This window comes from Anolis sagrei, chromosome 2, assembly GCF_037176765.1.
Source record: "Anolis sagrei isolate rAnoSag1 chromosome 2, rAnoSag1.mat, whole genome shotgun sequence".
NCBI classification, from domain to species: Eukaryota; Metazoa; Chordata; class Lepidosauria; order Squamata; family Dactyloidae; genus Anolis; species Anolis sagrei.
Genome location: NC_090022.1, coordinates 25,638,324 through 25,664,133, shown reverse-complemented (window position 1 = coordinate 25,664,133; position 25,810 = coordinate 25,638,324). Strand labels below are relative to the sequence as shown.

Below are 25,810 nucleotides of genomic sequence, written 5' to 3'. Positions count from 1 at the left end.
CTGCCTGCATGCAAAAGATAGGTGTGCAAGCGTCATGGGGGAGAATGTAAAGATTTGACATTCCTCACTAATCCCAGGATGACCTACATCCTCAGATTGGAAAAACATGCAGCTCAGAGCAACACTGGGGCCGGGCGGGAGCAGACAGGCAAAGGTGGGAGCAAGCAGGATGCTAGGCAGGCTCCTTGAGACAAAATGTGAGCTACATGTGTATGTTGCTCATGTTTTACTTTCTATAAGATCAACGTTGACCATGAACACTAGGGCCAGATGCTGCGAAAGAATTGCTTTGGACTATAACCCTCCACATCCCTCTACCCAACACTGTGGTCTGAGAAAAGAGTTTTTCCCAGTTCTGCAATTCAAAGCTTGGGGAGGGGAAAGTGACCCCTCCACCCACCCCATTTTAAGTGAAAATAAGAAGCATATTCCATTTTTAAAGTTTTTTTTGTCATGTCAGGAGCGACTTGAGAAACTGCAAGTCGCTTCTGGTGTGAGAGAATTGGCCGTCTGCAAGGACGTTGCCCAGGGGACGCCCAGATGTTTTGATGTTTTTACCATCCTTGTGGGAGGCTTCTGTCATGTCCCTGCATGAGGAGCTGAAGCTGACAGAGGGAGCTCATCCGCACTCTCCCCGGATTCGAACCTGCAACCTGTCGGTCTTCAGTCCTGCCAGCACAGGGGTTTAACCCACTGTACCACCGGGGGCTCCTTTTAAAAGATATGAATTGTAGACATTCAGGATATGAATGAATTTTTATTTATTTTTTATATTTTGAGGGTAGCTTTGATTTGGCTGGCATCATATAGATAAGAGTTACAAGCTCGGTAGATGCAGGGAAGGCTGTGGATGTGGTGTATTTGGATTTCAGCAAGGCCTTCAACAAGGTCCCCCATGACCTTCTGACACATTAAACTAGTCAAATGTAGACTGGGCAAAACTGCAGTTAGGTTATTTGTTTATCGTGTCATCCGCAACCAGAAGTTAGGTGGATCAGTAATTGGTTAAGTGAATTGCTCACTAATGCCTCCTCTTCATCCTGGAAAGAAGTGATGAGTGGAGTGCCATAAGCATGGTTCCGTCCTGGGCCCAGTCCTGTTCAACATCTTCATTAATGACTTAGATGAAGGGTTAGAAGGCATGATGATCAAGTTTGCAGATGACACCAAATTGGGAGGGATAGCCAGTACTACAAAAGGCAGGAACAGAATTCAAAACAATCTGAGCAGATTAGGGAAATGGGCCAAAACTAACAAAATGAAATTCAACGGGTACAAATGCAAGACACTCCACTTAGGTAGAAAAAATTAAACGCAGAGATACAGAATGGGGGACGCCTGGCTTGAGAGCGGTATGTGTGAAAAGATCTTGAAGTCCTCATGGACAACAAGTTAAACATGAGCCAACAATGTCATGTGGCAGCTAAAAAAGCCAATGGGATTTTGGCCTGCATAAATAGGAGTCTAGTGTTTAGATCCAGGAAAGTCATGTGACCCCTCTATTTTGCCTTGATCAGACCACACCAGGAATCACACTGTGTCTAATTCTGGGCACTGCAACTGAAGGGAGATGTTGGCAAACTGGAATGTGTCCATATGTCTCCTCATAGGTCTGGAGAAGAAGCCCTATGAGGAGCGGCTTCAAGAGCTGGGCATGTTTAACCTGCGAAAGAGAAGCCTGAGAGGAGACACGATGAGGCCCATGTTTAAACATGTGAGGGGAAGTCATAGGGAGAAGCAAGCTTATTTTATGCTGTCCTGGAGACTAGGATGCAATGGAACAATGGCTTCAAACTACAGGAAAGGAGATTCCACCTGAACATTAGGAAGAACTTCCTAACTGTGTGAGCTGTTTAGCAGTGGAACTGTCTGCCTCGGAGTGGGGGAGGCTCCTTCTTTGGAGGCTTTTAAACAGAGACTGGATGGCCATCTATCGGGGGTGCTGAGAGCCATGTAGAAATATGAGAGGGGAAGTCATAAAGAGGAGGGAGCAAGCATTCTTGTCTGTTCCAGGCAGGTGTGAATGTTGCAATTGGCCATCTTGATTAGCATAGAAAGGCCTTGCAACTTCTCCCACCCTGGACATTCCATATAAACCTCACTTGCCTAGTTTCCAACAGATCTCACAACATGTGAGGATGCCTGCCATAGATGTGGGCAAAACGTCAGGAGAGAATGTTTCTGGAATGTGGCCATACCACCCAGAAAACTCACAGCAACCCACTATTTGGGTGTTTTGTTGTTGTTGTTTTTGCAAATGTGGATGCAATAAGGGGTGGAGACCTCCAAGGTCTGCTTAGTGCCCAGTATATCCTTCCATAGTTGCTGACTCTTCTAGAATATTTCCTGAACTGTGCAAAGAAGGTGGTAGGCTTTTAATGCATCCACAGGGAAAGAAGAATACTTCTGTATGCAAATAAATGCAGTAGACCATGAAAAACTGCAGGGAGTCTTCAAGTATCTTAAGCACAAATGAATTTATCATAGTGTAACCTTTTGCAGATATTGTCCGTTTAATCAAATATGATTTTTTTTTCAGCAGGCAATTTTAAATTCACATAGGTAGGGATAGGTGGGACTACAGACAATATGTTCAGGAGGAAACAGAGGACCCTTCCACACAGCCATATAACCCAGAATATCAAGGCAGAAAATCCCACAATATCTGCTTTGAACTGGGTAATCTGGATCCACACAGCCATATATCCCAGTTTAAAGGAGACAATCTGGGATTTTATTCAGCTGTATAGAAGGGGCCTGAGATGCAGAAAGCATAAACAGTAATACATATTTTATTATTTATTCCATTAACAAAACAGTAGATATGTAAGTAAATATCCTGGTATGGATACAAGGTTTAAATGTATGTAGCTTGATAAAAAGCCATTGTCCCTGTTTAAACCACTTGGCGAAAATGTGTTTTACTCTTTCACCTTGAAATGTGTCTTTGAAGGTTTTCTTTTTGACTAAGGACATTTTGGATATGCAGAGATGTTGAAGCATCCCCCCCCCCTTTTTTTTTTTTTAAAGAAAATGCCAGTTTTAAATTTAGATTTGTGTGCAGGGAAAATAAACCCAATTTCTTCATCATGATGTGCTATTTTTCTACCTCTAAGGAAGTGTGTGTATGTTGGAAGTGGGGGAAATGACTCAAAGATACAAAACCATTTTTGCAGCACAAATTGTATCCTCCAAAAGACAAAAACGGGTCCTTTCTTAATTCTGCAAACTGTATAAATAATTTAATTTACAATCACAGTTAATAAATACCAAATTATCATCATTATCATCATCTTTATTTATACCACACCACCATCTCCTGAAGGGGCTTGTTGCAGCTCACAAAGCACTCAAAAGTACAACCACACAAAATGCAACAAGTGCATAAACAATAACACAAAAGAAATAACAACCAACATAACATCATAAAATCCCCTTGGTTAAGATCAATAACATGCAACAGTATCTCCAGACATAAAACAATTGCAATCAATCAATCAATTCCACATCTTATTAGAAAAACAGACTGACTACGTTGGGTGCCGTAACATTGTTTCATCTTTGCAAGGTCCAAAGATGAGATAATAACTATTGGATTGGGAAATACTCCCTAATCTAGGCCTGGGCAAACTTCGGCCCTTCAGGTGTTTTGGACTTCAACTCCCATAATTCCTAACAGCCAGAGGGCTGAAGTTTGCCCAGGCCTGCCCTAATATATTGATTTGATTTATATCTTGCTCATTTCTCTCATATAGAGTCATAGAGTTGGAAGAGACCTCAAGGGCCATCCAGGCCAGTTCCATTCGCCCCTTGCAGCAAAACACAAAGCAATCCTGACAGATTGCCATTCAGCCTCTGCTTTAAAACCTTCAGAGAAATAGACACCACTACACTCTGAGGCAGCATATTCCATCATCAAACATAGTTTACTATCAGGACATTTTTCCTAATATTTAAGTAGAATCTCTTTTTCTGCCGATTGCATTCATTGCTCCATGTCCTAGTCCCCAGAACAGCAGAAAACGAGCTTGTGCCTCCTCGATGTGACATCCTTTCAAATATTTAAATATGGCTATAATGCCCCCTCCCAACATTCTCTTTGCCAAGCTAAACATACCCAGTTCCTTAAACTGCTCCTCATAGGATTTCATGGCTTCCAGGCATTATACCCTTTTACCATTTTAGTTGTACTTCTCTGGATACATTCCAGCTTCTTAATATCCTTCTTGAATTGTAGTGCAACAGAATTACAAGGACAATTCCAAGAAAGTGTGATCAATTATATGTATTAAATTGTTGTTATGATATTAAAATATGAACTAGCTTAACACAATGTGATACCTACTAATGCAATAAAAGACTTTTTCTCTTGCGAAGCAGACTATTCTGAAGGCCTGCAGAGGGAAAGAGCTAGGTTAGACCAGACTTGGACAAACTTTGGCCCTCCAGGTGTTTTGGACTCCAACTCTCTTAATTCCTAACAGCTGGTAGGCTGTTAGGAATTGTGGGAGCTGAAGTCCAAAACACCTGGAGGGCCAAAGTTTGCCCATGCCTGGACTAGACTCTTTAGGAAGGAATTCTGCAATCTGGGTGCAGCCACACACAAAAAGGTCTTCTATCATATCTCACTAAATGTACCCCTGAAGAAGGCAGTCAGGCTGTGTGTTGTGGCAGGGGGATGTGTCAAGCCTCAGCAAGACCAAAAGAAGGACCTTTCATGCTGGGATCAGATCCTGGGATATAGGGCAGTGTAGATCGAGCCTTTGTTTCACAGATGACATCTGGGACATCTGTGGCCAAGCAACATCAGAATGTTGCCAAGATGACAAGTGTAAATGGGGAAGAACATACAAGCTAGGAAACACTGCAACAGTTTGCTTTTGCATTAACCTACTGAGAAGAGCAAGATTCTACCACTTCCTCTGTCCCTGTTGACCCAATTCAGTGATAATCCTTTGTAGTCCATTTGCTGTAATTGCAGTAAGCTGAAGACATATACAGAAAGTGGGAAGAAGGGGCAACATCGTGGCAAATGCTGGACAACATGATGCATGGCTCAGGAGGCTTATATTCTATCATACTTTCAAACCCCACCCAAATTTCTATTCCCATAATCCCTGTTTTAGCTAGTGTGGTGTGATGGTTTCAGGGTTGAACCCTTCCAGATAGGCCCTATATACCGGGATCTGATCCCAGGTTTTCTCTTTATCCCAGATTATCTGACAATGCAGACTCAAATAATCCAGTTTAAAGCAGAAAACCTCGGATCACATCCCAGGATATAGGGCATGTCTGAAAGGGCCCTAAGATGCTTAGAGATCTGGGTTCAAATCAAAGCCCACGGAACTCCCATGACCAATACTGGAAGGGTTTGATGGACATTGACCTTGCGTTTTGGAGTTGTAGTTCACCTACATCCAGAGAGCACTGTGGACTCAAACAATGATGGATCTGGACCAAACTTGGCATGAATACTCAATATGCCTAAATGTGAACACTGGTGGAGTTTGGAGAAAATAGACCTTGACTCACTGCCATGCGCATTTAATGTATACCCCTCAACTGTCCCAATGTGGCAGGGACAGTCCCAGTTAGAGGAATGTTATTAGGAAGCAGACTATCCTGGAGGCTGACGGGTATAAACTTTCTCTCTGCTATTGCACTTTTTCAACTACTTTTTCAAATTTCTCTTTCCTTCTCTCATTCTCTGTCCCCTGTTCTCAACTTCCTTCAGTTGTGGCAAACGGAATCCAAAGTGAACGTGATTACTTCCACATACAATATGGCTACAGTGTTTAGTCAGATAATTCAGGAGTTGGCAACTTGTGATCCTTCAGTTATTGTTAAGACTCCATCTGCTGTTGTCCCACATAATTGGTTATAATGGCCAGGAACAATGGGAGTTGTGATCCAGAAATATCTGGAGAGCCCTAAATTTTCCAAACCTGGAAAAAATGGTCAGATTAATTGATTTTAAACTATCTTAATCAAGTAAAATGGTGCCCCCAATTAACTGGGCATGGCATTTCACAATATTTCTTTTCACCCATGGGCCTCCTGTGGTAGGATCTGCAGATGGCAAGCTTCATTGTAAAAGAGGCCTCCCTCCTTTAATCTCAGATACAGAAGAATACTGCTTCTAATATGCATGATGTGCTTATCACAGCAGATAAGCACATTATCCAGATGCAAGCGAGGTTATGCTCCTCTCCTCAAACTTATATTTCTCTTAACCATGTGTTACTTTTTACAAAAGCATTTGGTAGCAGAATCAACAACAAACCATCTGACGAATCAATTAAATTTTCATTAGCCAGGTTGCATGTGCCACATAATTTCCCAGCCGGCCATGTAGTTAACCGCAGGAAGCCAAAGGCAATCAGAGGTCTCCTCCCACATAATCCTGATTTTTTTTATTTCAGCCCAGGACTGAACTAAGACCTATGAGCAGAACTCCCTGCACCACTTGTCCCTGGATGCTGCTGCATTCCTATCCTGAGCACTATCCTCTCCAAGCCATGCGGATGCTCATGAGAATTCCTGAATAAGAGAAGATTATTGTGATCTTGCTGTATTAATTCCTTCCCCTCCTTTATCCAAACTTATTAGGAAAACGATGCCATAAGTCCAGAGAGTAGCTGTTCCTCTACCATGTTGCCATCTTCTCAGAAAGCAATTCTAGAATCGCAGTTCTGTAGTCTTTGGTACAAGCTGTTTCTCACTTGTAAAGGGCATTTTGAAGGAGAGAAGCCATCAATTGTGTTTCTGAATCCAAGAGCTCATCTCTCTTCTGAGCACATACACAGGGCTGTCTTTCCCTCATAGCTCAGGAAATGAAATCAGTCCTTAAACGTCAATGGTGTCGGAACTGAAGTGACAGAAAATTCAATACCCACTTCATATTTCTATATTTCTTCTAAAGAGTACAGGATGCTCCCTACTCCTATTCTGTCCTCATCATCTAGGTTAGTCTGAAAGATAGCAACTAGTCTTGGGTCACACAGTCGAGTTTGTGGCTAACTATGGGTCTGAATTCAAGTTCCTCTTTTCCAAGCCACCATTTTAGCCATGCAACCTCCCTTGTTCTCAAGCCCTGGCACCTCTCTTTGAACCAGTGCTAAGCTTTTCATAATCTGCTGTCTCTCCTTCTACTGAACTGAATGGGGAAGGGGATTTTCTGCTCTGGCTCAAGTTGAAAACAGCCAAATAGATGAAAATCTTTTTATTTCTTCCTCCTGTTCCCATTCAAGTTAGGTTTCTGTACCAACCCATTCTCTTTTAGGCTTGCAAACATTTACATTCAAGTTAGGTTTCTGTGCCAGTCCACTCTCTTTGGGTTTGCAAACATTGACAGGAAGAGTCACACACATTCTCCCCGTGTGCCTTTGATGGATCTCAACTGTTGCTTTCAAGGGCAGTGTCCATTTTTCTCAAAGTGGGGCACACCTGCCCAGAATTCTTGATCACCGGAGCCTTTTGGTGCCGCATCACTGATGTGGTCAGAGCCTCCATTGGGTCTCATTTGCATGCACACTTTGTGCCTCTGTCAAGTCTGAATCTTGTTGCATGGATGCTTTTTCTTCAGTTCTTTCCCTCTGGGTCATTTTTTAAAAAGCCTGTCAAGAGTGAGATCAACTCCTTGCTCAATCAACATCTTGTCAATGTATTGTTGAAGGCTTTCATGGCTGGAATCACTGGGTTGTTGTAAGTTTTTTGGGCTATATGGCCATGTTCTAGAAGCATTATCTCCTGACATTTTGCCTGCATCTATGGCAAGCATCCTCAGAGGTTGTGAGGTCACAGATGCATGTGAAATGTCAGGAGAGAATGCTTCTAGAACATGGCCATATAGCCCGAAACACCTACAACAACCCAACGTCTTGTCAGTTCTAAGCCACTGCATGGAAAACTACCTTTTGGACCAGAACACCCAGAATCCCACAGCTGGCACCATGACTTCTGTAACTCTGATTTGGATCTGTGAAGTGCCCTGGTTTTGTATCACTGTTCTGCTACCAGGAATTAGCTTGGAAGATTACAAATTGGTGTTCTCCCTGTGAATCATCCCTAGGTGGTCTTGAAAAGTATGATTTCTAACAGGTTGGTCTACTTACCTCCCTGGTAATTTTTCTCTACTTTGTCCGGTTATGGGTCTCTAAGTCATAAGACTGGGGTCCTTCTTATCAGTTCCTAGCTGATCCTCAGTAATTTAGAAGAGGCACTCTCGCAGGAGTGAAGCATTGGGATTTTTTAAATTAAGGGATCATTGCATCATTTCCTACCAAATTTCCCAATTCTTGTTTAATAATAATAATAATACTTTATTTATATAGCATCCTAACTCCCCTGGGGGACTCATTTAACAATATTTTTCTCAGTAGCTAGGGAAATGCCATCATGGTGTAGTGGTTTGAGTGTTAGGTCATGTTTGTGGAGATTAGGGTTCAAATCCTTCTCAACCACACTTTTTCAGGCTTTGAGGAAGGCAAAAGCAAACCCTCTCTGAACAAGAAACCCCCATGATAGTTTCGTCTTAAGATTACCATAAGTTGGAAACAACTAGAAGACATACAGCAGCAACAACAACAACAACAACAACAACAACAACAAGCTAGGGTTTTTGTGAGTTTTCCGGGCCTTATGGTCATGTTCAGGAAGCATTCTCTCCTGATGTTTCACTTGTATTTGTGGCAGACATCCTCAGAGGTTGTGAGGTTTTTTGGAAACTAGGAAAATTGGGTTTATATATCTGTGGAATGTCCAGTGTGGGAACAAAGGATTCCCCCAGGTAGTAAGAAGCCAACCTTGAAACTGCAAGACCATTAAATGCTAATCAAGGTGGTCAGTTAAAACATTCACACCTACCTCAAACAGACAAGATTTCTGTCTCCCACCCTGGACATTCCACAGATATATAAATCCAACTTTCCTATTTTCACAAAAAACCTCACAACCTCTGAGGATGCCTGCCATAGATACAGGCAAAATGCCACGAGAGAATGCTTCTGGAACATGGCCATACAGCCCGGAAAACTCCCAACAACCCAGTGATTCCGGCCATGGAAGCTTTCAACAATACAACAAGCTAGGAGACATGTGGGGTTTCCCTGCAAATCTATATTGCATTATACTGTATTTGGAAATGACTTCCTTTAAAGGGCTAGTTTGAGACCTTATGTGTTTATGTAGATATGAAAAATTGCTGGCATTGTTTTGTTGACAAAGGTCAACACAATTGCTAGATCTGTTTGACTGGGAGAATGGCTATGGTGACTGTCACTGTGAATGACTGCACTGTATTGTCAAAGGCTTTCATGGCTGGAATTATGGAGTTGTTGTAGGTTTTCTTGGCTGTATGGCTACATTCTAGAAGCATTCTCTCCTGAAATTTCTCCTGCATTTATGGCAGGCATCCTCAGAGGTGGTAAGGCCATCACAACCTCTGAGGATGCCTGCCATAGATGCAGGAGAAACATCAGGAGATAATTCTTCTAGAACATAGCCATACAGCCAGGAAAGCAACCCCTTATACCACAATTGATCTTTTTTGCATGAAGAAGTCAGGTATTGAACTCGGGACTTACTTTCTTCATTCAAAGTCTATTTTATTCCACTGTGTTATCATTCTTCTTAATGTCCAGAACATTAGCCATGGAGGTTGCCCAACCGAGACATCCTCACATATCACTAACCTTAAGATAATCAATACCTTCAGTTCAGTGCATCTCAGTGTATCCCTTAATATTTTCTCACCAATATTTTCTTTGGAGCTTCTGATCTGTTTGTTCTGCAACCTTTCATTTCTGCCAGGCAGTCTTGAAGAGCTCTGGATTTGAAGATCAAAACTAAACCTCATACTGTTACCTATGTGCTCTCCAAGCTTTTCATCTGTGCATTTTAAAGTAAGCTTGGAGCTTTTGCACTTGAAAAGATAAATATGAAAATATCTAAGCAGTAGCCAACCAAATGTGCATTTCAACATTTGTGGGGGAGAAATCTGAACACACATTTGTGTGAAAGAGAAAAGAGACATTTTCTGCAAAAGCTTCAGTGTGAACCCATCTTACCTTAAAGGCAAAGGTTTCCCCTGACATTAAGTCTTATCGTGTCCAACTCTGGGGGGTAGTGCTCATCTTCATTTCTAAGCCGAAGAGCCATGGTTGTCCAAAGACATCTCCAAGGTCATGTGGCCAGCATGACTACATGGAACACCATTACCTTCCCACAGAAGCAGTACCTATTATTTTACTCACATTTGCATGTTTTTGAACTGCTAGGTTGGCAGATGCTGGGGCTGACAGTGGGAGTTCACCTCGCTCCCCGAATTTGAACTACCAATCTTTTGGTCAGCAAGTTCAGCAACTCAGCAGTTTAATCTGCTGCACCACCACCATCTTACCTTACTGGCTTTAAAAAGCATATAGTTTGTATAAGTTCCCTTATAGCTGTAGCCAGCCCTAATATTAAGCAGAATAAATGCATTGGTTGTAGATCCTTGGGGAAGCAGTGATTATTACACAGCCATTCCCTTCTCTTACTGGAGAAAAGTAGCGCATATCACATTTTCTATCTATCTGCCCTCAAGTGCAGTAGAGGACTTTATCATAGAATCATAGAATCATAGAATCAAAGAGTTGGAAGAGACCTCATGGGCCATCCAGTCCAACCCCCTGCCAAGAAGCAGGAATATTGCATTCAAATCACCCCTGACAAATGGCCATCCAGCCTCTGCTTAAAAGCTTCCAAAGAAAGAGCCTCCACCACACTCCGGGGCAGAGAGTTCCACTGCTGAATGGCTCTCACAGTCAGGAAGTTCTTCCTAATGTTCAGATGGAATCTCCTCTCTTGTAGTTTGAAGCCATTGTTCCGCGTCCTAGTCTCCAAGGAAGCAGAGAACAAGCTTGCTCCCTCCTCCCTGTGGCTTCCTCTCACATATTTATACATGGCTATCATATCTCCTCTCAGCCTTCTCTTCTTCAGGCTAAACATGCCCAGTTCCCTAAGCCGCTCCTCATAGGGCTTGTTCTCCAGACCCTTGATCATTTTAGTCGCCCTCCTCTGGACACATTCCAGCTTGTCAATATCCTGCTGTCTCTGGCTCCTTCCACACATATAAATAAAATCCCACATTTTCTGCTTTGAGCTGGAATATATGGCAGTGTGGACTCAGACAATTCAGTTCAAAACTTTGTGGAAGGGCCCTCTGATGTAGCCAGGACTCCAAGGGCAATTGAAGCATTATCTGATTAACAGCCAGGCTGGATTCTGCACATTGAATGGGCTCCAAAATGTTTTGAACAGTCCCTGCTTATATTAGATCAGACTGCTAGTGATCCATTTAAGCCTCTATTATCAGCACTGACTCATAGCAGTTCTGTGGTTTCAGACAGGAACTTCTTACCAGCCTCCTTAGAGCTGTTGGAGACAGAACCTAATAGTGTTAGTTTGGAAAACATGTGTTCTTCCACCAAGTTGCAGGCTGTTCATCTGCAGCCAGTAATATTTCCTTCTTTAAAGAAAGTCATTGCTGTATCTTCTTCTTCTTTCACCCATGTCAGCCTTATGAATGAGAGACCTCCAAGACATCTTGTTATTAACGGCCCTCTAGCAAACTCTGGGCTGTGGCTTCTTTCAAGGGGGCAGTGTAGAATGAATGCAGTTTGGCACCACATTAACTGACATGACTCAATGCTATGGAAACATAGGCGTTGTGGTATGACAAGATTTGGCCTTCTCTGCCAAAGAGTGTTGGTACCTCACTGATTGACAAATCCCAAGATCCCATAGCATTGAGCCATGGCAGTTAAAGCCGTGCCAAAATTCATTGTAATGTGGTCTTCTTCTTTTCCTGCTGCCTTCCACTTTGCAGAGCATTACCGTCTTCTCCAGTGAATCATGTCTTAGGGTCCAAAGTGTGGCATGCTCAACTTAATCTCTTTGGATTCTAGTGAGTATTCAGATTTGTTCTCCGACCCATTTATCTGTCTTTTTTGGCACCCCACTGTATCTCTAAAACTCTCCTTCGGCATCATATCTCCAATGAGTTGATTTTCTTCCTGTCAGCTTTCTTCAATGCCCAGCTTTCACAGCAATGCATAGAAATCAAAAATATGAATGCCTCGACTCTTCAAAGATAGATCTCTAGACTTGAAAATCTTAACTAGTTCCTTCAGAGCTGCCCTTTGAAGTCCTGGCCTTTTCTTCTGTATCTACATCATATTTTATAGATTCTAGCCTTAGTCTTCATACCATTCCAGTTACTTCTGTGCATAAGACAGATTCTTTCTGTCTCATTTGTTCCATCAATCTCTCTTGGAAATAAGCCTTCTGTTCTTTTCCTCCTGCTCACTGCTTTGAAAAGAACAGGGCATTTCTTCCTGTTCACTGCTTTAGGAAAATTATAATACAGTAATATCTAACAGCCACTGAACCCTCCTCATGTGAAGAATGAGGATAGAGCAATATATTCTTACATCATGTTCTCCAGAACAACTCTTATTGTTTGCATTTATATAGTACACATCAAGTGAATATACACAGTTGGGATTTTTAGAGATAGAAAATGTTAGTGGGTTATTGTAGGTTTTTTAGGCTGTATGGCCATGTACTAGAAGCATTCTCTCCTGATATTTCACCTGCATCTATGGCAGGCATCCTCAGAAGTTTTGAAGTGTGTTAGAAACTAGGAAAATTGGGTTTATATATCTGTGGAAAGTCCAGGATGGGAGAGAGAACTCTTGTTTGTTGGAGCTAGGTGTGAATGTTTCCATTGGCCACCTTGATTAGCATTTGATGGTCTGACAGTTTTTAGGTGTGGCTTGTTACTGCCTGGGAGAATCTTTTGTTGAAAGGTGATTAGGTGTTCCTGATTGTTTCTTGTCTGGAGTTCCCCTGTGTTTGAATTTAGTTCTTTATTTACAGTTATAATTTTAGAGGGTTTTTTAAAATACTGGTAGCCAGATTTTGTTCATTTTCATGGTTTTCTCCTTTCTGTTGAAATTGTCCACATATCTTTGGATTTCAGTGGCTTCTCTGTGTAGCCTGATATGGTAGTTTGTAGAGTGGTCCAGCATTTCTGTGTTCTCAAATAATATGCTATGTCCAGGTTGGTCATCGGGTGCTGACTTCTCTGGTTGAAGTAGTCTGCAATGCCTTTCATGTTCCTTGATTTGTGTTTGGGCAATGCTGCATTTGGTGGACCCTATGTAGACTTGTCCACAGCTGCAGGTTATACCGTAGACTCCTGCAGAGGTGAGAGGATCCCTCTTGTCCTTTGCTGAACGTAGCATTTGTTGGATTTGCTTAGTGGGTCTGTAGATAGTTTGCATGTTGTGTTTCCTCATCAGCTTCCCAATGCAGTTAGTGGTTCCCTTGATGTATGGCAAGAACACTTTTCCTCTGGCTGGATCTTTGTCTTGGCTCTCATGGCTTGTCCTTGGTCTCGCAGCTCTTCTGATGTCTGAGGTGGAGTCTCCATTGGCCTGTAGAGCCCAGTTTAGGTGGTTCAGTTCATCTTGGAGGAGGTGGGCTTTGCGGATTCTTTTTGCACTGTCTGCCAGGGCTTTAATGGTGCTTCTTTTTTTACTTGGGTGATGGTTGGAGTTTTATGTAGGTATCTATCCGTGTGTGTAGGTTTTCTGTAGACTGTGTGACCCAATTGTTGATCTGGTTTTCAGATGACTAGAACATCTAGAAAATGTTAGCTTTACCATTTTGGTTAGAGGTCTTCATTAGCTATAAAGCCTGATCAACTTATGTTAACTTGTAACCACAGACCTCTGGTATGTATAGTCCAAGTGTAATATCTGTTGGCTTACTAACAGCTGAAGACATATAGAAAACCCTTGCAGTCTTTGGTTTCTAAGTTGTTGATGGGACCAGAATTCTGCCAGAGCTCAAAACAGGCAGGACTGGGAAATAATGGAAAGACATTTTGGGGTGTCAGCTGCTGGGCCAGTTCAACCAGGCACCTCTGAGAAGAAAATGTAGAGGTCAAGGCTTTGCTGACATTTAACTACAGAGGGGATAAATCATCCATTCCAAAATGCTGGGTGCATAAATATGAGGGGGCATACATAGGTAAGGAAATCATCATTCAGATGCTAGCACATGCTTTTGGCATGATTAACAGGATGTTGTTTAAATGTTTGGAGTTAAGCATCAGTAGTGCTGTCTCTGGAACATCATGTCTCCGAGACATTTCGAGCATCACGTATGCTTCCAGATATGAGTCTAGGAGGCCACACATAGATCATATCCCTGGCAATGCTACATACTTACAATATTTTGATGTCATTTGTGATCTGTTTATCTTTTAAAAATCTAAATAAACTTATCCTATTTGTGGGTCATGGCTGGTGTCTCAAATGCTTCCGAAATCCTTCTCCCAATCACTTCATTGCGGTCATTTGCCTAAGATGTAATAACATAGCACATTTCAAGTGTTTGAAGTGTGTCAGGTTGAGGCAGGATGGTATATTGATTTCATAGAACCATAGAGGTGGAAGAGACCCCCGAGGGCTATCCAGTCAACCTCCTGCCCTGCAAGGACACATAATCAAAGCACTCCAACAGGTGGCAATCCAGCCTCTGCTTAAAGATCTCCAGAGAAGCAGACTCCACCAAGCTCTGAAGCAGCATATTTCATGGCTGAACACCTTTTGCCATCAGGTAGTTCTTCCTAATGTTTAGGTGAAATCCTTTGTCGTGCAATTTGAACCCATTGCTCTTTGATTAGACACTTTGAGGAGATAAAACAGGGTATAATTAAATATAATAATAATGATTGCTCTGTGTCCTGGTCTCCAGAGCATCAGAAAACAAATCTGTCCCCTCCTCAATATTTAAACACAGCTATCATGGCCCCTCTTAGTCTTTTCCTCCAGCTAAACATAGCCCAGCTTCCTCAGCCATTCCTCACAGGGCTTGGCTTCCAGACCTTTGCTCATTTTTATTTCCCTTCTCTCGATATGTTCTAGTTTGTCAGTCTTAGAAGAGACGAAAAAGAAGAAGTAAGTTTGTCAGTATCCTTCTTGAATTATAGTGCCCAGAAATGAACACAATCTTATTCCAGGTGAGGTCTGACCAAACCAGAATAGACTGGAACTTTGACTTCCCTCAATCTAGTCCTTATACTCCTATTGATGCAGCCTAGAATTGCATTGGCTTTTTTAGCTGCTGCATCATACTATTGACTCATGTTCAGCTTGTGGTCAGGGGCGGCTCAACCATTACGCAAAGTGAGCACTCGCAGTATAGTTGATTTTGCCCAGGGGCGCTCTTGAGGCGCCCTTGGGGAAAAATAGACCTTGACATATGCGAGTTGTAGTTACTGGGATGTATAGTTCACCTACAATCAAAGAGCATTCTGAACTCCACCAATGATGGAATTGAACCAAATATGGCATACAGAACTCCCACGACGAACAGAAAATATATATCAATGATTGGTTGGGGGGGGGGGGGGGCACCAAAATACTGTTTGCTTACCGTTGAAAATTACCTAGGGCCGCCTCTGCTTGTGGTCTACTAAGACTGTCACCCATCCTATATCTGTGCATTTCATTTTTATTGCAAAAGTGTGGCACCATACATTTCTCCCTGTTAAAATTCATTTTGTTAGTTTTGGCTGAACTCTTTAATCGGAAGTTATTCCTAATGTTCAGGTGGAATCTCCTTTCCTGTAGTTTGAAGCCATTGTTCCTCATCCTAGTCTCCAGGGTAGCAGAAAATAAGCTTGCTCCCTTCTCCCTATGACTTCCCCTCACATATTTATACAGGGGCCTCATCATGTCTCCTCTCAGCCTTCTCTTCTGAAGGCTAAATATGCCCAGCTCTTTATGCTGTTCCTCATAGGGCTTGTTCTCCAGACCCTTGATCATGTTAGTTGCCCTCCTCTGGACATATTTCAGCTTGTCAATCTTTCCCTTCAATTTTGGTGCCCAGAATTGGACACAGTATTCCAGGTGTGGTCTGAGCAAAGCAGATTAGAAGGGAAGCATGACTTCCTTTGATCTAGACACTATAATCCTAACTCTATGATTTATGACTCTATGTCTGAATGTAAATCATGCCAACTTCATAGGACACAGCCCTCAAAATAGTGGAGGAAACTGAGGATGCCAATACCACTTGGTACTCCTATTTCACAAATGTTGTTTTTCACCTAGGAAATGGTGGGCGAGGGCTGTGTGCACCATTCAGTGGTTCCTGAGCTTTGAGCTCACCACATTACAAAAGATTCCAACACGACCTTGAGAACTGCGTGAAGCCTCTTCACTAGCAGTCAGAGGGCAGCCAGCGGAAGTCTCTAATTGTTCCACATCCACAATACTCGCTGCTTACAAAGAGCTGCCTTCAGGCCCCCTCCCCTGTTTAAAATAATAAATATCCCTTGGAAAGCCTCTGTTTTTCTTTTCCTCAGAAGAGCTCTGGAAATGGTTTTTAAAAGGACAAGGAACAAAGCACAAAAGAGCTAAATAGGTCCCCTGAGGCTAGGAATAGGGGCATTGTTGAAGCAATGATCCCCCTGAGGTTCTCAGCCTAAACACCGGCATATAAAAATGGTGATCATTGTTAGATGTCCACTGCAGGTACCCCTGCAATAAATAGGCTGCATTATACTGCACTTGTTAGCGCTGTTGTTGCCGTTCCTTTAGTCCTCCATTCATTGTGTTAGCATTGAAAGGAGAAGCATTAAGTAGGAGGCATGCTATTGAAAGGCATGTATAAGCCACCCTGGGCTCCTTCAGGAAAGAGTGGGCAAGAATATGTGAAATACCTTATGAGTGTTCCCATCTAGCTTTCCGTTTCAATACTTGTACTGGTATCTAACTCTCCTTTGTTTGTTTCTTGGTGTATTTATCTCCCTCAAAATTGCCCTTGAGTTGTGGATTGTATTCCACCCACCCGATGTAGGGAGGGGAGCTCTTTCAAGCATGTTGGTATTTGTGGGGTGTCAGTGTGCCTTCCAAACTACATCTCCCTTCCTGTTATATGAATCGTTTTCATCTAGTGTTTGGCAGCCAAAACCTGTGGACAAATCCAAAAGTACTATTGGCCTCATAGGGACACTATTGAAGACATTTATTACGATTTCATCACACTAGAGAATGAATCCACTTTAAATCCGATTGCTGCCTCCTGCAGAATTTTGAGGTTTGTAGTTTTGGGAGGAGCTTTTAACAGCCCCACTAAACTACAAACCTCGCCTTGGTTAGACCACACGTGGAATACTGTGTCCAATTCTGGGCACCACAATTGAAGAGAGATATTGACAAGATGGAATGTGTCCAGAGGAGGACGACTAAAATGATCAAGAGTCTGGAGAACAAGCCCTATGAGGAGCGGCTTCAAGAGCTGGACATGTTTAGCCTGAAGAAGAGAAGGCTGAGAGAAGACGTGATAGCCATGTATAAATACGTAAGACTAAGTCATTAGGAGGAGGGAGCGAACTTGTTTTCTGCTGCCCTGGAGACTAGGATGCGGAGCAATGGCTTCAAACTACAAGAAAGGAGATTCCATCTGAACATGAGGAAGAACTTCCTGACTGTGAGAGCCGTTCAGCAGTGGAACTCTCTGCCCCGGAGTGTGGTGGAGGATCCTTCTTTGGAAGCTTTTAAACAGAGACTGAATGGCCATCTGTCGAGGGTGCTTTGAATGCGATTTTCCTGCTTCTCAGCAAGTGGTTGGACTGGATGGCCCATGAGGTCTCTTCCAACTCTATGATTCTATGATTTCTACAGGAGGCAGAAACCAGATTCAAAGTGGATTCATTCTCTAGTGTGATGAGAAGTGTTCCTGTGGGGCCAAGAGTGACCCCCAGGCTGACAAATCACCATTGCCATTGTGGGTCTGTGTAGTGTTGGCAGAGACTATAAGGGCCATCCAGTCCACACAATCAAAGCATTTCCAACAGATGACCACTCAGTCTCTGCTTGAAAAACTCCCAATGGAGGACACTCCTTCAGGCTTTTTAGCAGCGCAACCCACCATCAAACAAAGGACACCTTGAATGCCATTTTCCTGCTTCTTGGCAGAGGGTTGGACTGGATGGCCTGTGCGGTCTCTTCCAACTCTATGATTCTGTCTTCCTAATGTTTGGTAGGGAGCCCCTGGTGGCGCAGTGGGTTAAACCACTGAGCTGCTAAGCTTGCTGACCAAAAGGTTGCAGGTTCGAATCCGGGGAGCAGCGTGTGCTTCCGCTGTCAGCCCCAGCTTCTGCCAACCTAGCAGTTCAAAAGCATGCAAATGTGAGTAGATCAATAGGTACTGCTTTAGCAGGAAGGTAACAGCGCTCCATTCAGTCATGCTGGCCAAATGACCTTGGAGGTGTCTATGGACAATGTCGGCTCTTCAGCTTAGAAATGGAGATGAGCACCACACCTTAGAGTCGGACACAACTGGACTTAATGTCAGGGGGAAACCTTTAGAGCAGCAGAAAACAAGTCTGCTCCATCTTCAAAAGTATGGAGATTTACCATTGGGTAGTGATGTTTTGTGGGGTGACTAATTCTATAAATTGTGGTCATGGGTAAAGCTGTATTAACCTTGGGAAGGTTATTTTCACAGCTGCGTCTTCCTGGCAAGTGTAAAATGTGCTCAAATTCTTCAGTCCCACAGCCTTTGACCATAAAAGGACATTTCTCCAGTAGCTAGCTACCCAACCACTAGCTAATACTTAGATGCAGCAGGATCTTTTGACATCCTAATAACCATATTTCTCAATGTAAGGTTTTGATGTAAGGAGACATAGACTATCATTAGGGAAGATTTCAGTCATTCGGGCACTTCTCATGCAGTATGTAGTACGTGTCAGATTTATTCCTTTTTTTTTTTCATTGACTTTAAAAAGTTTTTCCTTTCCTCCCAGAATATTGTACAGATATCAGTAATCAGTCATTGCCTTTTAGCCAGAGGTGGACACAAAGCCAATTGTGGTCACCAATTAGTGTTCCTAAGACTTCTATGCACACTTTGGGGCAATTTATTGCACCCCAAATGGTTAAAAATGAGTCAAACCACTGGAGTTTCACCCCAGACACTCCCCCCCCCCCAAAAAAAACCCTCAGGTTTTACAGAATATCAAAGAATGACACTGGAAGAGGTGGACTGTCATGTTCACACTATACATTGAAATGCAGCCCATTGAGGAATGTAGAGATGGAAAATGGTCCTTATATTTCTGCAGCCACCCACACCTGCTTTAGGTTTATAATCTAAAATAATATAAAACACAAAAATTGATCAGTGAAAAAGAGTGAAAAGCCTTGGCAAAGCAAAAAGGCTCAGCCCCTTTCCCATCAAGATGTGGTCATCCAGTCAACAACATCAGAGTGCTGAAAACAAGCCAGTGAGGTCACCTCTTGAGAGACTATTTGCTTCTCTCATGTCCTTCCCTTGGGTCTTGAAAGCATGTAATGGATTTGCCCTTTTACCATGATATCTCATCCTCAGCCAGGAATTAGTAAGCACTGCTTTGTACCAATATTCTTTTAAAAGATGGGGCTGAACCGTCCTCTCCTCTCCCTCAACACAATTAGCATTAACAGCTTATCTTCTATATTTCCTCCCAAATTAGCAACATTTGGTCTTCCTTTGGGCACAATTTTGAGAATCCATGGCTTCCTAAACAGTGGATTTGGATGCAGGAGGAGACAGAGGCCCCTTCTACACTGCCATATAATCCAGATTATCAAAATAGATAGATCACACTATCTGCTTTGAAATGGATTATGAGTCTAACGTAAAGGTGAAGATTTCCCCTGACATTAAATCTAGCTGTGTCATACCCTGGAGGGTGATGCTCATCTCCATTTCTAAGCCGAACAGCCAGCGTTGTCCGTAGACACTTTCATGGTCATGTGGCCAGCATGACTGCATGGAACGCCATTACCTTGCCGCAGGAGTAGTACCTATTACATGGTTTCGAACTGCTAGGTTGGCAGTAGCTGGGCCTAACAGCGGGAGCTCACCCCACTCCCCAGATTCGAACCGTCAATCTTTCAGTCAGCAAGTTCAGCAGCTCAGTGGTTTAACTTGCTATGCCACCAGGGGGCTCATTATGAGTCTACACTGCCATACAATCCGGTTCAAAGCAGATGATCTGGATTTTATTTGGTAGTGTAGATTAGGCCAGAGTGGCATAATAATGTGAGTGTTGGACTACTATTCCAGAGCACATCTCCTTAAACTGTGTGTCCTAACCTTTAGCTGAATGTTGGTGACATTTACACAAATTTATTCTGCAGTGTTTACAGTGGGTTCTGCGGAAGATATTTTAGCTGTTCTTCATAAAAGGGAATATCGGCCTGTTTAGCATTCCTTGCAAATGCTGGTTTTTTATCAGTAATTGTTTTATTTTTATACCTATCTTATATACTTCCATACTCAGGATCACATAAAATTTCTCAATCCAAAAAGGGTTCTGAGTGGGAAAGTGTAAGAAGCACTGCTCTAGAGAACAAGGTTCAAATCCTCACTTAGACATAGAAATCCACTGGATGACCCTAGATAAGCCACATACTCTTAGCCTCAGGAAGCCCTGTGATAACTTCACCTTTGGGTTGTCATAAGTCAGAAAGAATTTGGAGCCTCAGAATAACAATATAGGACAAATTGCAAAGCATAAGACACTTACCTTTACATCAGTGTTTCTCAACCTTCCTAATGCCGCGACCCCTTAATACAGTTCTTCATGACGTGGAGACCCCCAACCATGAAACTATTTTTGTTACTACTTCATAACTAATTTTGCTACTGTTATAAATCGTAATGTAAATATCTGATATGCAAGATGTATTTTCATGCACTGGACCAAATTTGGCACATATAAACAATATGCCCAAATTTGAATACCGGTGGGGTTGGGAGGGATTCATTTTGTCATTTGGGAGTTTTAGTTGCTGGGATTTATAGTTAACCTACAATCAAAGAGCATTCCTTACTCCACCAATGATGGAATTGAACCAAACTTGGCACATAGATATCCCATGACCAAGAGAAAATACTGGAAGGGTTTGGTGGGCATTGACCTTGAGTTTTGGAGTTGTAGTTCACCCACATCCAGAGAAAACAGACCTTGACACTTGGGGGTTGTAGTTGCTGGGATTTATAGTTCACCTACAATCAAAGAACATTCTGAACCCCACCAACAACAGAATTGGGCCAAACTTCCCACACAGAACCACCATCACCAATGGATAATACTGTTTTGTGATGGTCTTTGGCGACCCCTCTGAGACCCCCTCATGACTACCCCTCCGGGGTCTTGACACTCAGGTTGAGAAATGCTTCTTTACATCTACTGAATGCAAGGCAGCTACAATTCCTCCTGCCCATCACTTCCACAGTACTGCAGCTTGTCATTTAGTCCCTAACCCTGTTTTCTCTACACTAAGAAAGACATCAGGAAATCTAAACAGTAGAAAGGATTGGAAACATAGCCTAGGAATCTCAGTGGGTCTGAAGACCAAGTTTCTGTCTCTGCGATTTTCAAGAGGGTTTTGTAGACTGGCCAAATGTGTTGATAGAGGGACAGAAGTGCCCTTATGGTTTTGAAAATGAAGTTAAATAATGCACGGAGGATTGCAATCCTGTTCGGTGGCAAATTGCCACTACTTCTAGGGCCCTTTCACGCTGTTCAGTTGTAATGGTACGATTCCACTTCAACCACTGTGGGAGTCCTGGGATTCAGCATTTAGGATTCTCAGCAGAGAGAGTTTTAGTGTCTCATATATAATTACAAACCCCAGGATTGGACTGGATGGCACTTGTGGTCTCTTCCAACTCTACAATTCTTCAGGATGTAGACATGGTACTGAAAGTGCTATAATCTGATAGTGCTATAATCTGGTAGTGTAACAGGACTCTTGGAGACTAGCAAGAAAGGCAATTCACCTGTTTGGATTTTCTTTCAAAAAAGCATGTTAGAACAGGTATGGGCAAACTTCGGCCCCTCAGGTGCTTTGGACTTCAACTCCCACAATTTCTAACAGCTTATTGGCTGTTAGGAATTGTGGGAGTTGAAGTCCAAAACACCTGGAGGGCCCAAGCTTGTCCATGCCTGTGTTACCCTTAAACCGCCTTGAGTCACCAATAGGCCGAGAAATACTATACAAGTATAGTAAATAAATAAATCAGAGGCTGCAAAAACAACCTTGTGCTTTGCCCACCTCTGAGACTGAGGCTGGCCATGAAATAAAGTGCCACTTCTGCCATCGAATTCAGAAGCAATGTTAGTCCAGGGCTTCTTAAACTTTTCCACTCAGGACCCTTATTTGGACTGAGAATATTTCTACATTATCCCGTATATAAAATAGGCATAAAAATCAAGCATTTACTGGGAACAAATCAACATTTGCAAGGCTTGCTAAACAGCCTGATTTCCCTTTTTATGAAGGACAGCGGAAGCATCTTCTGCAGAGTCCGCTGTACAACAGAATCCTATAAATGTCTGAAACAGCAAGTAGGTGACATTCAGAACTTTTGGAATATATCCAGAGGAGGGCGACTAAAATGATCAAGGGTTTGGAGAACAAGTCCTATGAGGAGCAGCTTAAAGAGCTGGGCATGTTTAGCCTGCAGAAGAGAAGGGTGAGAGGAGACATTATGGCCATGTATAAATATGTGATGGGAAGTCATAGGGAGGGAGCAAGCTTGTTTTCTGCTGCCCTGGAGACTAGGACGTGGAACAATGGCTTCAAACTACAAGAAAGGAGATTCTACCTGAACATTGGAAAGAACTTCCTAATGGTGAGAGCTGTTTAGCAGTGGAATTTATTTATTTATTTATTAACAGCATTTCTACCCTGCGTTTCTCACCCCCACAGGGGAACTCAGAGCAGCTAACAATGGCAACGATTTGATGCCGCAATAATTACTATTCTAAAAGCAAAACAAAATCATACAATACAATACATTAAAACAACATTAGTTAGTTATCCAGTCATAAAGACATTTCCATTATAACAACCATCTGGTCCAATTCACTGTTCAGGTGCCGTTATATCCATTAGCCAAAAGCCTGGTTCCACAACCACGTCTTCGGTTTTCTTCTGAAAGAAAGGAAGAAGGACGCTGATCTAATTTTGCTGCAGAGTGAATTCCACAGGCGGGGGTCACCACCGAGAAGGCCCTGGAACTCTCTGCCCTGGAGTGTGGTGGAAGCTCCTTCTTTAAAGGCTTTTAAGCAGAGGCTAGATGGGTTGTTGTATGTTTTCCATTCTCTCCTGACATTTTGCCTGCATATAAGGCAGGCATCCTCACAGGTTGTGAGGCCGGTTGTGAGCCTTCACAACGTCAGAGGATGCCTGCCATAGATGCAGGCAAAATGTCAAAAGAGAACGCTTCTGGAACTTGGCCATACAGCCTGGAAAATACACAACAACCCAGTGATTCCAGCCATGAAAGCCTTTGACAACAGAGGCTAGACGGCTATCTGTCGGGGGTGCTTTGAATTTGATTTTTCTTCTTCTTAGCAAGGGTTTGGACTGGATGGTCCATGAGGTCTCTTCCAATTCTATGATTCTCTATTTTGAATAACAGAGTTGTGTGCACTACAAAAACAGTTTTCCATGCTCGAAACTAGGTATGTCAGAGGAACCTACCCTGTTGCCACTTGCCAGTCCTGAAGTAGGATGCAATGGCCATTGCACCGAGAAGAAGCACCATCTTGTCTGTCATTTCCGATCTATAGTGACCCTATCAAAGGGTTTTCTTGGCAAGATTTGTGCAGATGAGGTTTGCCCTTGCCTTTCTGTTGATGCTGAGAGAGTATGGCTCACCCAAAGTGGGTTTCATGGCTGAGCAGGGATCCAAATAGTAGTCTCCAGAGTCGTAGGTGCATCTACACTGTGGGAATTAAAAGTTTGAAAAGGAAGGGGCCTAAGGCTGTTAGGAATTGTGGGAGTTGAAGTCCAAAACATCTGGACCCAAGTTTGCCCATGCCTGGTGTAGATACACCCATAGTCCAACACTCAAACCACTAAAACACACTGGGTCCCAGTCTCAATTTAGGACCCGCATCCTGGCGTTTGGTGAAGGAACTAGAGCCCTGTGAGGATTATAAATATCCCAGTCTCAATTTAGGAAGGGATATTTATTTATATAATTCTTCACCAAAGTACCAACACCAGGATTCTGTAGCCCCGTTAAGAATGGGATAATAGCTGCTAATTGGTAAATGTGAAAGGGCCCTAGGGTTAGACTAAAGTAGGCCATGCTATTGTTTCCAGGCCCAAATCCAGAGACAATGGAAGAGGGTTGGTGGTTGCTTAGCAACGAGCGCATTCCATCTCTTCTCGGTCCAAGGCTTCTCACATCCTTAAGGTGCATCCTTTTCGAAAGTAGTTTTTGGTCAATGGATATGTTTTGGTAGTCTGATGCGGAAACTGTTACCAAGTGCTGCAGGTTATATTCCAGAGAAAGGAATTGTCAAGCCACTCCTTGCCTAAGAAAGCCCTATGACAATTAATGGGGTTGCCAATGCCATAAGTCAACAGACACATAATTATGTATTCAAACTTCAAACAAGGTATCAAAACTGGACAGCAGTCCACTTTTAGCAGATCCTCCTCATTGGTGCATCGCATAGAATCCTAGAGTTGGATGAGAACCCGAAGACCATCCAGTCCAACCTCTGCTACACAATGAAAGCATCCCCGACAGATGGCCATCCAGCCTCTGCTTTAAAACCTCCAGCGAAGGGGACTCCGCCACTCTTATGCAGCAGCATAATCCACAGCCAAACAGCTCTTACTATCAGGAAGGTCTTCCTAATGTTTAGGTGGAATCTCTTTTCTTGCAATTCATAGAATCATAGAATCAAAGAGTTGGAAGAGACCTCATGGGCCATCCAGTCCAACCCCCTGCCAAGAAGCAGGAATATTGCATTTAGATCACCCCTGACAGATGGCCATCCAGCCTCTGTTTAAAAGCTTCCAAAGAAGGAGCCTCCACCACACTCCAAGGCAGAGAGTTCCTCAATCCATATGAGGAAAGTGTGTCACCTGGTTGTGACTACCACAGTGTTTCCCAAATTCTTGCATTTTGGATTTCCACTCCAGTAATCCCTGACTTTTAGCCAAGCCAGCCGAGGCTTCAGGAATTGGACATCCTTTGGGAAACATCATTTTAGAAAAATGGCATATTTAAAACTCTTAAGCTAAACATGCTTTCTAGCTGGGAGGGTAACACAAGTGGCAGCCCTCCTCTTCTGGCTGGATGGCCATCTGTCAGGGGTGATTTGAATGCAATATTCCTGCTTCTTGGCAGGGGGTTGGAGTGGATGGCCCATGAGGTCTCTTCCAGCTCTTTGATTCTATGATTCTATGATTCTATGAATCTCAAAATCCTGCCCTTTCAAGCCCAAATCATAGTATCCTAGAGTTGGAAGAGACCTCGTATGCCATCCAGTACAACTCCTTGCCAAGAAGCAGGAAAATCACATCAAAAACACACCCAACAGATAGCCATCCAGCCTCTACTTATTTGCCTCCAAAGAAGGATCCTCCACCACACTCCAGTTCCACTGCTGAACAGCTCACAGTCAGAAAGTCCTTCCTAATGTTCAGGTGGAATCTCCTTTCCTGTAGTTTGAAGCCATTGTTCCACATCCTAGTCTCCAGAGCACCACAAAACAAGCTTGCTTCCTCCTCCCTAGGACTTCCCCTCATATATGTATACATGGCCATCATGTCTCCTCTTACCCTTCTCTTCTTCAGGTTAAATATGCCCAACTTTTAAAGCCACTCATCATAGGGCTTGTTTTCCAGACCCTTGATCATTTTAGTTACCCTCCTCTGGACATATT

The 25,810-nt window shown here is 42.9% G+C and overlaps 1 protein-coding gene across 1 annotated transcript in view; it reads left to right on the top strand.

Annotated features, from left to right (window-relative positions):
- The window catches only part of GABBR1 (gamma-aminobutyric acid type B receptor subunit 1), a 301,061-nt gene that overhangs the window by 199,272 nt on the left and 75,979 nt on the right, over positions 1-25,810 (top strand). The gene's annotated exons all lie outside the window — the stretch shown is intronic.